Source organism: Dromiciops gliroides, chromosome 2 (genome assembly GCF_019393635.1).
Source record: "Dromiciops gliroides isolate mDroGli1 chromosome 2, mDroGli1.pri, whole genome shotgun sequence".
NCBI lineage: Eukaryota > Metazoa > Chordata > Mammalia > Microbiotheria > Microbiotheriidae > Dromiciops > Dromiciops gliroides.
The window spans coordinates 515,874,955-515,886,665 of record NC_057862.1 but is presented as its reverse complement, the minus strand read 5'-3'; the positions used below and the strand labels follow the sequence as shown (position 1 = coordinate 515,886,665).

The following is an 11,711-nucleotide window of genomic DNA, read 5'->3' as shown; positions in this document are numbered from 1 at the left end:
GAGAGGATACATATTTGGATGGGTACTTTTTTGATCTTTGCCTTCACTTCTTGCAAGGCAAATAATGTCATAGTTTAAGTGGTTAGGAGAACTCCCACAAAATTTAAAGCAATTTAAAAAGCCCCTTTAAATGACTGCCATCCCTCCTCCTTCCACATTCTTTTTATTAGCATCTTTCCTCTTTAAATGAGACAGCTATGTTTTAGAGGATTGAGTACCAGACCTGGAGTATGGAAGAACTGAATTCATATAGGACTCAAACACTTAATAACTGGATGGCCTTTGGCAAGTCCCTTAATCTCTGTCTCAGTTTTCTTATCTGTAAAATGAGAATTATGATAGCATTTATTTCTTACAGTTATGAGGATAGAATAAGATAGTTGCATAGCACTTTGTAAACCTTAAAACTCTCTAGAAATACTACTGCTGAGTGAGTGCTCATCTCTCTGCTGGTCTCCTCCTTGCCCATTGCCCCAGCCTCTGCCCCGCCATGGCAGCTGACAAGCTGGTGCTGATCCAGCATGGAGACAGCGCCTGGAACCTGGAAAACTACTTCAGTGACTGGTATAATGCAGACCTGAGCTCTTCCGGGCTTGAAGATGCCAAGTGGGGCAGCCAAGCGCTGCAAGATACTGGTTATGAATTTGATATCTGCTTCACCTCTGTCCAGAAGAGAGCAATTCATATCCTTTGGACAGTACTGGATGCCATTCACCAGATGTGGTGGTCTGTAGTGAGGACTTGTTGCCTCAATGAGCAGCACTAAGTAGGTCTGTCAGGCCTCAACAATGCTGAGGCAGCTGCTAAGCATGGTGAGGCCCAGCTGAAGATCTGGCATGGATCCTACAACATCCCACCACCTCCACTCGAGCCCGACCACCCCTTCTACAGTAACATCAGCAAGGATCGTCGCTATGCAGATCTTACTGAAGATCAACTGCCCTCCTGTGAGAGCCAAAGATACCATTGCCTGGGCTCTACCCTTCTGGAATGAGGAAATTGTCCCCCAGATCAAGGAAGGAAAACATGTTCTGATTGCAGCCCATGGCAGAAGTCTTTGAGGGATTGTCAAACATCTTGGGGGTCTCTCTGAAGAAGCAATCAAGAAGTTCAATCTGCCCACTAGCATTCCCATTGTGGATGAGTTGGACAAGAATCTGAAACCCATCAAGCCCATGCAGTTCCTCAGGGATGAAGAGACTGTGGGCAAAGCCATAGAGACTGGGAGCCCAAGGCAAGGCTAAGAAGTGAAAGCAGGCTACCAGCATGTGCCAGCCTAGCCAGGTCCTTCCCTTCCCGCTCTCTCCACCTCTCTCCCCTGCCTGCTCTACACACTGACCACCACCTTAGCGATCAGGTGGGGGACTGATGGTTCCTTTTCTCATTTCTTCCTTCCTATTTCAGACCAATTCCTTTTTCTCCTGTTGCCCCTGCCCTCAGTCACATTAGTCAAAATGTCTCCTGGGTGGTTTGGCCTCATAAGGACCTTGTTAGGGGTTAGAGATGGGGACATAGTAAGAAGTGACCAATGTGGGGAGTTGAAAGAAGCAATTGTTCCACTTATTCCTATGAGCCTGTCCTGTCCTCTCAAGGCAGCCCTCTCAGCAGCTGTGGTAGGAAGCTGCCTATAATGAATCATGAATGTCTTGTTTGGGTGTTTCCTCCCTAACTCAAGAAAATGGATCTGGGAGGTTGGGATCATGTCCTTATGTTTACTTTTGCATTTGCTTTCGCTTTCACAAAAGACCCTTCTAGACTGGTTGTTCGAGGCTTTTGAAATTAAATTGTCCCACTTGGTTATCATCAGGGAAGAGAAAGTTCCTTGATTTCTAAGGGGTGGCTGAATACACCCCACTGTGTGTTTTATAGCCCCTGCTGTATTCAGTGGCAGTGAAATGCCTCTAGATTATGTTAAAATGTGTCTCATCCCAGCCACCTGGGTCCTCATCAGCTTGAGTATAACTGTACTAACCCTGCCTCTCCACCCCCCCTTTTTTGTTGTTCATTATAATAAAGGAGTGATATGCAATAAAAAATACTATTGCTATCATCATCCTTTCCATTGTTCTTGTGGGGTTTTTTTTTGTTTGTTTGTTTTTGCGGGTCAATGAGGGTTAAGTGACTTGCCCAGGGTCACACAGTTAGTGTCAAGTGTCTGAGGCTGGATTTGAACTCATGTCCTCCTGCATCCAGGGCAGGTGCTTTATCCATTGCACCACCTAGCTGCCCCCTCCCTTGTTCTTCTTAATAATCCTCTAGCTTCATTATGCTCTTGGACTTTTGACTTAATTAGGAATGCCATGTATTTAGGCTTCCTCTGATACACCTCTAACATCTGATAAAGGCTGACTTCAGAATGCTGAGTTTGTGCTTCTGGAGAGTCAGTTCCTTTGTGAGATTACTCATGGAAGTTTTCATATTCCAAGAAAGGGTGGAAATAGGGTTCTGTTCTGTAATAACTGAACTGACAAATGATAACAAGTCTCCTGCTTGATATCATCTTAAAGTTCCTTGCTAATTTGTTTTTAACTTGCCTGGAAAACTGGCTTCCACAAGAGAGCTTTAAGAAAGATTCATATATGTACATATGTATATATGTATACATATTTATCACTATATACAACCTATAGGAATATATAAATATACACACATATATACATATACATACACACACACACAAACAAGTCATCAAGATAATGGAATCACTATCTTACTATCTTTTTCTACAAGGACATAGTTGTTAGATCTCTGATGTTGTTAAAACCTTTGTGTTATCTTCCCCTTGATATGTTTAGCTAGAATCCCTAAACTAACTTTTTATTTGTAAAGATGAAAAAAGAAAGGCTTTTTTTTAACTTTAAAAAATTGATGAAGGCACCTTCCTCCCTCAGCTTCTCTTCCCTCCCTCTTCCCTTCTTTTATCTTCGTTGGACCTCACAAAATTATCTGCATTGCCCTGATTTGATTTTTGAGCTACACCTGGTATTCCTGGATTTTCTTTCCTAATTTCTTTCTTTCTTGATATTTCACTTCCCTTTCCTTCTTTCCTTCTTTCCTTCCTTCTTCTCCCTCCCTTCCTTGTTTTTCCTCCTCCCTCCTTTGCTTCTTTCTTTTCTTTATCACTCCCTCCCTTTCTCCCTTCCATCTTTCCTTCCTTTCTGCCTTCTCTCCTGATTCTCTTCTTCCCTTCCATTCTTTTTTTCCCAAGCATTACTGAGGGTCTTGATACTTGCTAGCATTAGTAGCATCAGGGTAAATAACTATAATGATACATTTATCACAGAAGATGACAATGAGGGCAAAGAAAAGCCTCATCTTCATTTGGAGTTAGTAGTGATATTCTGGTAAGGGATCATTCTTTATTAGAAAGGAATACTTTAGAAATCACATGTATATAGATGTTTTCTTCCACCTAGGGCAAAGAAAGATAGTGGAGAGAGTGACTTAAGAAAGACTAATTATAAAACTTTAGTGCTTTAGTAAGGAAAACAAACTTAGTGTGAATAATAAATGACTATTGATGAAAGTTTTGCTTGGAAGAATAAATTTTAAGGAAAATCTTCAGCAAAAGAAGACCTCCACTGGCAGTGAATAGAAGACCCTGCCATTAGCTCATTTGTGTCTGAGTCTATTATTTGGCTAAGGATAAACAACACACTTTCTTTAGTCAGGAGTATTTCTTGGAACCTCATGACCTATAGTATATTGCACATGGTAGGATCTTAATAAATACTTGGCTAAAGTTCTAAACTTGAGACACGATCTTTTTAGGTTGAATTAAACCTTAGAGGTCATCAAGCCAATTCTTCTCATTTTACAGGTGGGAAATTTGAGCCCCAGAGGAAACTTGCCCAAAGTCAAATACCAAATAAATGATGGAATTGTGAGTTAAATCTGGGTCTCCTGATCTCTCATCTAGTGCCCTCACCACCATACTGAATTGTACCTCATGAAACTGACCCTTCAGGCTACTTTCTATGATTTATTTTTCTGAGGGCGGCTAGGTGATACAGTGGATAAAGCACTGACCCTGGATTCAGGAGGACCTGAGTTCAAACCTGTCCTCAGACACTTGACATTTACTAGCTGTGTGACTCTAGGCAAGTCGCTTAATCCTCATTTCCCCACAAAAAACTCCACAACAACCCTGGTTAAGCTCATTATAGTCAAATAGGGATTTGAACAATTTGTGATCTAATACAGGAAGAAATGCTGAAATCTTTCACATTTGATGTGTCCATAACAGAGTGGATATTTTTCACTCAGGTCTAGGAGACACTATGGTATTTCTATTAGTATCTATATCCCTATTTGATTATAATGAGCTTAACCAGTATTTAATAGTCATACATAGTTAGCTATGTTTTCAGGTAACTTAGAAGAGCTTGCTTGTCCAAAAGTTGCCACTGATCTTTTAATAACTACTAGTCAGTTCCTATGATTTCTCCTGTCTATTATTTAACTGTATTAACTCTATCTTTATCTTTATTCTGAATGTTGCAGTAGATAGAATGTTAGGCCTGGGGTCAGGAAGACCTGAATTTAAATTCAGCCTTGGACATTTACTAACTCTGTTACCCTGGGCAAGTCATTTCACTTATGTTTGCCTCAGTTTCCTCATCTGCAAAATTGGGAGAATAATAGCACCTACATCCTAGGGATGTTTGAGGATTCAGTGAGATAACATATGTAAAGCACTTAGCATAATGCCTGATACATAGTACATGCCATAGAAATATTAGCTATTATTGTTAGCTATTATTATGCTTAAATACCATATCACAAGACTGCCGCTGCTGCTGCTTCACAGGAAAATACAGTAGTATACAAAGGACCTGAAGAAAACTAGTAAATGGTATGTCTGAATAGAGCTAGACTATCTGTTTTCTGTATCTTAGAGTAGCAAGAAATACATCAAATCAAAAGAAATTTAATAACCTAAGTAAAAGAGGAGAAATGAGGAAGCAATTTCCCAAAGGTATTTCCTATAGGAAAAACAACAACAACAAAACACAGCCTGAATACCCTATTCCAACTTAGAAGCATAATTTTTTTCCCCCAGGGAAATGGGGGTTAAGTGACTTGCCCAGGGTCACACATTTAGTAAGTGTCAAGTATCTGAGACTGGATTTGAACTCAGGTACTCCTGAATCCAGGGCCAGTGCTTTATCCAGTGCGCCACCTTGCTGCCCCCCAGAAGCATACTTTTGAATTCATTCAGTCCTGGTTGTCTGATTGAGAGAGGCAATGGATTGGGAGAGAACTCTTTTGGGCCTGCTGTAAGACTATCTGGAGTAGAAAGAAAGTAGCTTCTTTCTGCGAAGAAGTACAAGTGAGAAGTCAAACATAAGCTAACCCTTTTCTAGAACATCAAAGATAGTAAAAAATGCAACACACCAACTAAATAAAAGAAACTGAAACAACTAAAAGAAGGGAAATGAACATGACTTTCAACAAGGTGTTTGAAAGAAAGATTGTGGATAAGCTCAGTTTCTCTCCAATACTTGATAATAGCAAACGCTATGCTATGTAGAATTAAAAAATAATAATAATAAACAACAAAGTAAAACCTCCTCGTAGGTTTCATTGGATTACCCAAAGGGTCCATGACACTGTGATACAGAACTAAATGATTTTTAGCATCTTCTGCCCCCACTTTTGTTTTTCTTTTTTTATTTTTGCAGCTTTGCCACTGTTGCTGAAGAAATAGAGGGAGATTGCACAGCACTGAGACTGATTTTGTTTTATGGGTTACCATGGCCAAATAATTAATATCTAAGTGACTATCCTATTGGTGATAAGCTTCTGCTTCTGCTTCTTCTGCTTCTTGAAATTGGGTTTAAGTGACTTGCCCAAGGTCAACAGTTAGTAAGTGTCAAGTGTTGGAGGCTGGAATTGAACTCAGGTCCTCCTGACTCCAGAGCTGGTGCTCTATCCACTACACCTCCCAGCTGCCCGCCCCTCCCTCCCAGATAAGCTTCTTCTTAACCTCCTAGGCTTGTTCTTGGGAAGCAGCCAGTCCAATATCAGGACTGTACTCAAAGACTCTCTAGCTTGATAAAACTTGTCAGACATTTCACTTACGTAAAATAGCTTTCTAGGACACAAAGGCATTGTGAAACCATGATTAGGCATGAAAATATAATTTTAATTGGGACCTCAAACTTAATAGATACTTTATTCTCCTATGTCCTTTGATGGCAATAAGGAACAATGGGTAATAGGAATATCCAGGGGGATATAAAGAATCAGTCTGACCCTCTCCTAAACTAGATGGACCACCATCCTCCACAAATGAGTCCTACTTGGCATATGCTATTACATTTACAAAGTATTTCCATAGAAGTTATCTCATTTGTTCCTCAAATTCCATAGTAAGTATAGTGTGAAATATTTTTGACTTGACTAGCCTAATTTGGGGGGCTAATCTGACTGGAGGACTAAACTGGGGACTTTTGACTATTTGGCTATATGATTGTGTTTAATTTAATATGGGCTGTATATAAAGTTCCACCACACTGCTCCCAAACTGATAGACTAAAGATTAAGAAGGCTCTTAACTAAATGATCAAAGCAGAGTTTATTTATGAGATACTATTTCAAATTAGGAATAGAGGGAAATAGAGTTTACAACCTGACTGCTTTCCTGTGGTCTGTTTCCACTGCTCTTTCCCACCTGCTGCGCCTTGAACTTCTTGAATACAATAAGGGCCTTAGTCGCCTCCGGCCTCAGGGCACGTTACACTTTCCCAGGTTTGTATTAAGGCCTGTAACCTTGTCAGCCCGGTCTCCTTTTCCGAACCGAACTCTCCTCTGTCCTTGTCCGGGCTCCCCTCTAGTCAACCACTTCTAGCTCAATCTTGTCTCTCTATCTAGTCCGTCCTTCTCTAGTCCATCCTCACTAGTCAGCCCCTCTCCTTAATCTTGTCTCTCTATCTAGTCCGTCCTCCATCCTTCTTTATCTTGTCCAGCTCCCTCTAGTCCGTCCAGTCCGTCCTAGCTCCTTTTCTATCTAGTCCCTCTCCTTAATCTTGTCTCTTTATCTAGTCCGTCCTCGCTCCTTCTTTTCCTAGCTAACTCCCAGGTCTATATATACACCTTTTCTTCTCTCCACTCAAATCTCGGGGCTTCCTTCGCCCCCACAGACCAAGCTAATCCGCCAGCTAGAGCTGCAGCTGCTGGGGGCGGGGGTGTGCTCTCAAGCCTCATGCCTCAGCACAGGCTATCCTTCAGATAGCTCCGCTCAGGTCGGAGGGAGCTGGGGCTTTTTTTTCCCCCCAGCTGTCTGACCTGGCGTCTTGTATAGCCCACAGGGCTTTTAACGCTCAGCTAAAGCTGAGGAGGAGGGGGAGAGACCCTGAGGGCCTAAGGCTTTCTAATCTCAGCCTAAAGGTAGGGTCCCCAAATCAAAATAAATTTCCACAATAGAAAAGAGAAAATCCCTGATCCTGAGAAGCTTGAAATCTTTTTTATGACCTTTTTTGGGGAGATATATTTACTTTGACACATCAAATGTATCTCAGACATCCAAATGAAAACACTGTAGATTCCACAAATAGAGTAAGTAATAGCTGCTTATTAGTGATTATGACTGATGGTATATCTCCTTTCCACTGTTAGAATTTTAATAATTTTAAACTTTAAAATAGTAATAACTTAAAACTTTAATAATGTGGTACTCTGGGGCAGCTAGATGGCACAGTGGTTAAAGCACCGGCCCTGGATTCAGGAGTACCTGAGTTCAAATCCGGCCTCAGACACCTGACACTTACTAGCTGTGTGACCCTGGGCAAGTCACTTAACCCCCAATTCCTGCAAAAAAAAAATAATGTGGTACTCAGTTGTGTTTAGTCATTCTCATTTATATTGTTTTTGTCATTGTATGTATTGTTCTTTTAACTATTTTTCACTCTATATAACTTCATACAAATCTTCCATGCATCTCTAAATTTTTCACATTTACCATTTCATACAACACAGCAATATTTTGTTGCATTCATATACAACAATTTATTTAGCCATTATCAAATCATTGGATAACTGGTTTATTTCCAGTTTTTTATCCTATTAGAAGTATTGCTGCTCTGAACATATTTTTTTGGTAAATTTTGATTATTACTTCACTTCTTTTTTCTTTAGATTAGTCAAGATTATGTGTGTACCTTTTCTCATAAAAGTTGGTAGGACTCCTTAAAGAATATTAGGCCTGTTCCTCTCTCCCCACCCCTTATCCCTTGTCATGATTTTGGTGTCTTTTCACATATTTTGAGAATTGATCCCCTGCCAACTTGAAAATTATATCACTTGTTAGTATGGTTTTCCTGTGTGTATACTTGGTTTAGTCTAGTTGCTCTTGCCATATTTGTTTTCTTTAGTACTCTTCATCATGAAGTAGCCATGCTACTGATGGAATGACTTGCCCTACTTAGTTAGGTTGGGTTTCAGAAAAAGGGAAAGGAACAAGTGTTTATTAAGTGACTACTGTATTCCAGGTCCTATATGCTAAGAGTTTTACAATTATCTTGTTTTATCCTCATAACAACTCAAGGAGGCAGATGCTACTACTACTACTACTACTACTACTACTACTACTACTACTACTACTACTACTACTACTACTACTATTCCTATTTCATAGGACTTTTAAGCCTGGAGACAAAAGCAGAGATTTTTCTCTCCTCTTCATCCCTGACACATGATCACCATGTCATTTGAACTACTGGACCAGTAGGAGACGCACAACAGATAGTCAAGTGAATGGTATTGCCACTTGACTTTGATGATGCTGGAGGAGAGATTGAGTTTTATGACTGTGCATAGTTCTGCCCTACTCATATCCAATTCACACATAAGTCAAAACCTTACCCTCATGATGTCATTGATGTTATGATGTCAAGAATGAAGGATGAACAATGACAACAATATATCAACTGCTTTACAGATGAAGAAACTGAGGAAGACAGAAGTTGAATGATTTGTCCAAGATCACATAGCTAGTCCAAGGACTCTGAGAATTTGAAATTGGGTCTTCCTGTCTCCAGTCCAGTACTTTTTCCACTGTGCCACCTAGATGCCTCTAGGCAACAGAAAAGTAAAAAGCAGGCATAGTCTGTTCCTCAGACTATTCAAGCTTATACCCCATTAGCATAACCTGCAAGACCTCAGAATCAACATCAAGCTACAGTGAAACATTCATACTAAGACTTGTGGAGGGAACTATACTTTCACAATAGGAAATAATAGGGTTGATTTCTTGGCTTGAAGAAGTCAGCACCCCCATTTTATTATCATACATCCTATATTAACTCTTGAAGTTATTAAAATGATCATATGGATGATTCTGGCCAGAACTCTTAACTCCTGGGTCTGGTGAAAAAGGAAATACACTTAGAAAATGTGTACATCTAAGGCCAGACAGCCTCAAGTTTTAATTCTCCCTTTTCCTTTGGTTATTAAAATACTTTCATGCTTAATTGAACTCCATGGCTGTTCATGTAAGGCAACTAAAATACACCCACTCACTCTCTCACTGTCTTTCCTCTCACTGCCTTGTGTTTTGTTTTGTTCCACCTTTTTAACCCCCCATGAATGCTAGCTGATTGGTTAGTGATTGGAATTGATTGGCATGTGTGGTGTTGTCATTGCAAACACTTTGGGAGCCCTGCTGGGTCAGCTTCTTAGATAGCTGGGTAAATACAGGAGTAGATTTTGGGGATTAAATTTTGAGGTGACCCAGGTGCCTAGAGACATAGAATCTTTGATTTTCCATTTGATTCAGTTCTTGAATGCTTGGCTGAACTCCTGGAGGTTATGAGGGGGAAAGCTGTTGATCAATTTCATCATTTTGTAGAGTGTAAATATATGTTATTTATGTGGAATTGTTTGTGATAGCAAGGATTGGAAAGGTCATGGTATAAACATATGAAAATGACAGGTCAAGATAAATTATTGGCATCTTACATGCATTTGTTAGTATGACTACACTAACAAGCTAAAGTGTCAGAGAACCACTGGAAATATTGCTATAATAACATATTTCACAGAGAAAGCAGGAGAGAGAGAGAGAGAGAGAGAGAGAGAGAGAGAGATCTTCCAATTGTCTATTTTTATTCTATCTAGCATAAAAATAATGTCCAATTTATCCCATATTATCAGGGAATGCAGGCTTCTGAACAAGTGACTCTTAGACCATTGACCCTTTTTCCTTTAAAGTCAAAACATTTTTTTAAAAATTTGTAAACATTTTGGATGCGACTGATGTTAAAGTGGTTTCTATTGTTCTTTGGCTTTTTGAGTAGAATCTACTGAAGGTAGTCTAAACTTTTGCTAGAATTATCTTCACAATCATCAATTATCCAAACATTACAACAGAGACACTCTTCCAGTGGATTGTTCGTCAATATTGTTATTACTCATTTACAAACTGTACAAAGTGCTTTCATAGAAGTTATCTTATTTGTACCTAAAACAACTGTTTACTTACCCCAGTTTTATAGAAAAGTGAACTGGAAATCGGGGAGATTAATCATCTTGCCCAAGATAATTCAGCTAAGAAGTGGTTGAATTGGGACTCAAATATGTCTTGCTCCATCTCAAACTCAGCAACATATGTTTTCTGAGCTCTTCTAACTGTTACAGTTTTTGTCTTTTTATTTACTATATAGCCATCATTATTCTTCATTCTAAGTTTTCTCTTTCCCATTCTACCCCAAATAACTTTACACTTTTAATCTGCAGTGTCTTTAAAACTGTAAGACTAAGATTGTTAGAATTTTGTGGAAAAGCAGTGTTAACAGCCTTCCAGTGATAGTTTAAGAAGCCATAGGATCCTAGATTTAGAGCTGAAAGGGTTCTTAGAGGCCATCAAGTTTGACTGTCTCATTTTGTAGATGAGAAATGAGGTTAAATGACTTCCAAGTGACATCCGAGCACTGTATCTGATACAGAATTCAAAGTCCAGTCTTCCTGACCTTCCTGATACAAAATCCTGTGTTCTATCCACCCCATCACTTATCTGCCTCTGAGAAAAGTGCATCTACTTTGTGGCATTAATTTTGACAGCTTGGGTACATTTTGCTCTTTCTACATATTTTTTCTCTTTTTACATATGGTTGAGGTGGCTTCACAAGCTCTTCCAGGTAACAGGTGTTTTTATAAACTACTTTAACATAGTTTAGAATCTCATTGCAATTGAGCCAATAAAATCTAGAAATTAATTTTCCTAATCCAATTATACCAAACAAACAATTAAAAGTCTTCTCTATTATGAAGTTCCCTGACTTGTAATTAAATAGAAGGAGAAGTCATATACAATGCACACTGTTATATGGTATTATATGATAAGCATATGCAGAAGAAGATTATTTGACTGTTAGATATGATTTTTTAGCTTGATTTCTTATTAACTATTTTTCATTGTTCTATGTGGTGGGATTTGTCATGATCTTTCATTTTCCATTTCAATAATGTTTGAAAGTAAATTAATTCTCTTGGATGTTTGGTGTCTTTGAATGCTGAATGAAATAGTTTCTAGGTGACTTTGGCCTCAGTTAAACTTCTCTAACAAATGGTGGTGGCTAAGGGGACAGAGTAGCATACCTTGAGTCAGGAAGACTAGTTTTTCCTGAGTTCAAATATGGCTGCAGACATTTACAAGCTGTGTGATCCTGGGCAAATCACTTACCCCTGTTTGCCTTAGTTATCTCATATGT

At 39.3% G+C, this 11,711-nt stretch overlaps 1 pseudogene; it reads left to right on the top strand.

Moving 5' to 3' along the window:
• The first annotated feature begins 490 nt into the window (after nt 1-490).
• Nucleotides 491-1,251, top strand: LOC122744526 (annotated as a pseudogene).
• Nucleotides 1,252-11,711: the final 10,460 nt, after the last annotated feature.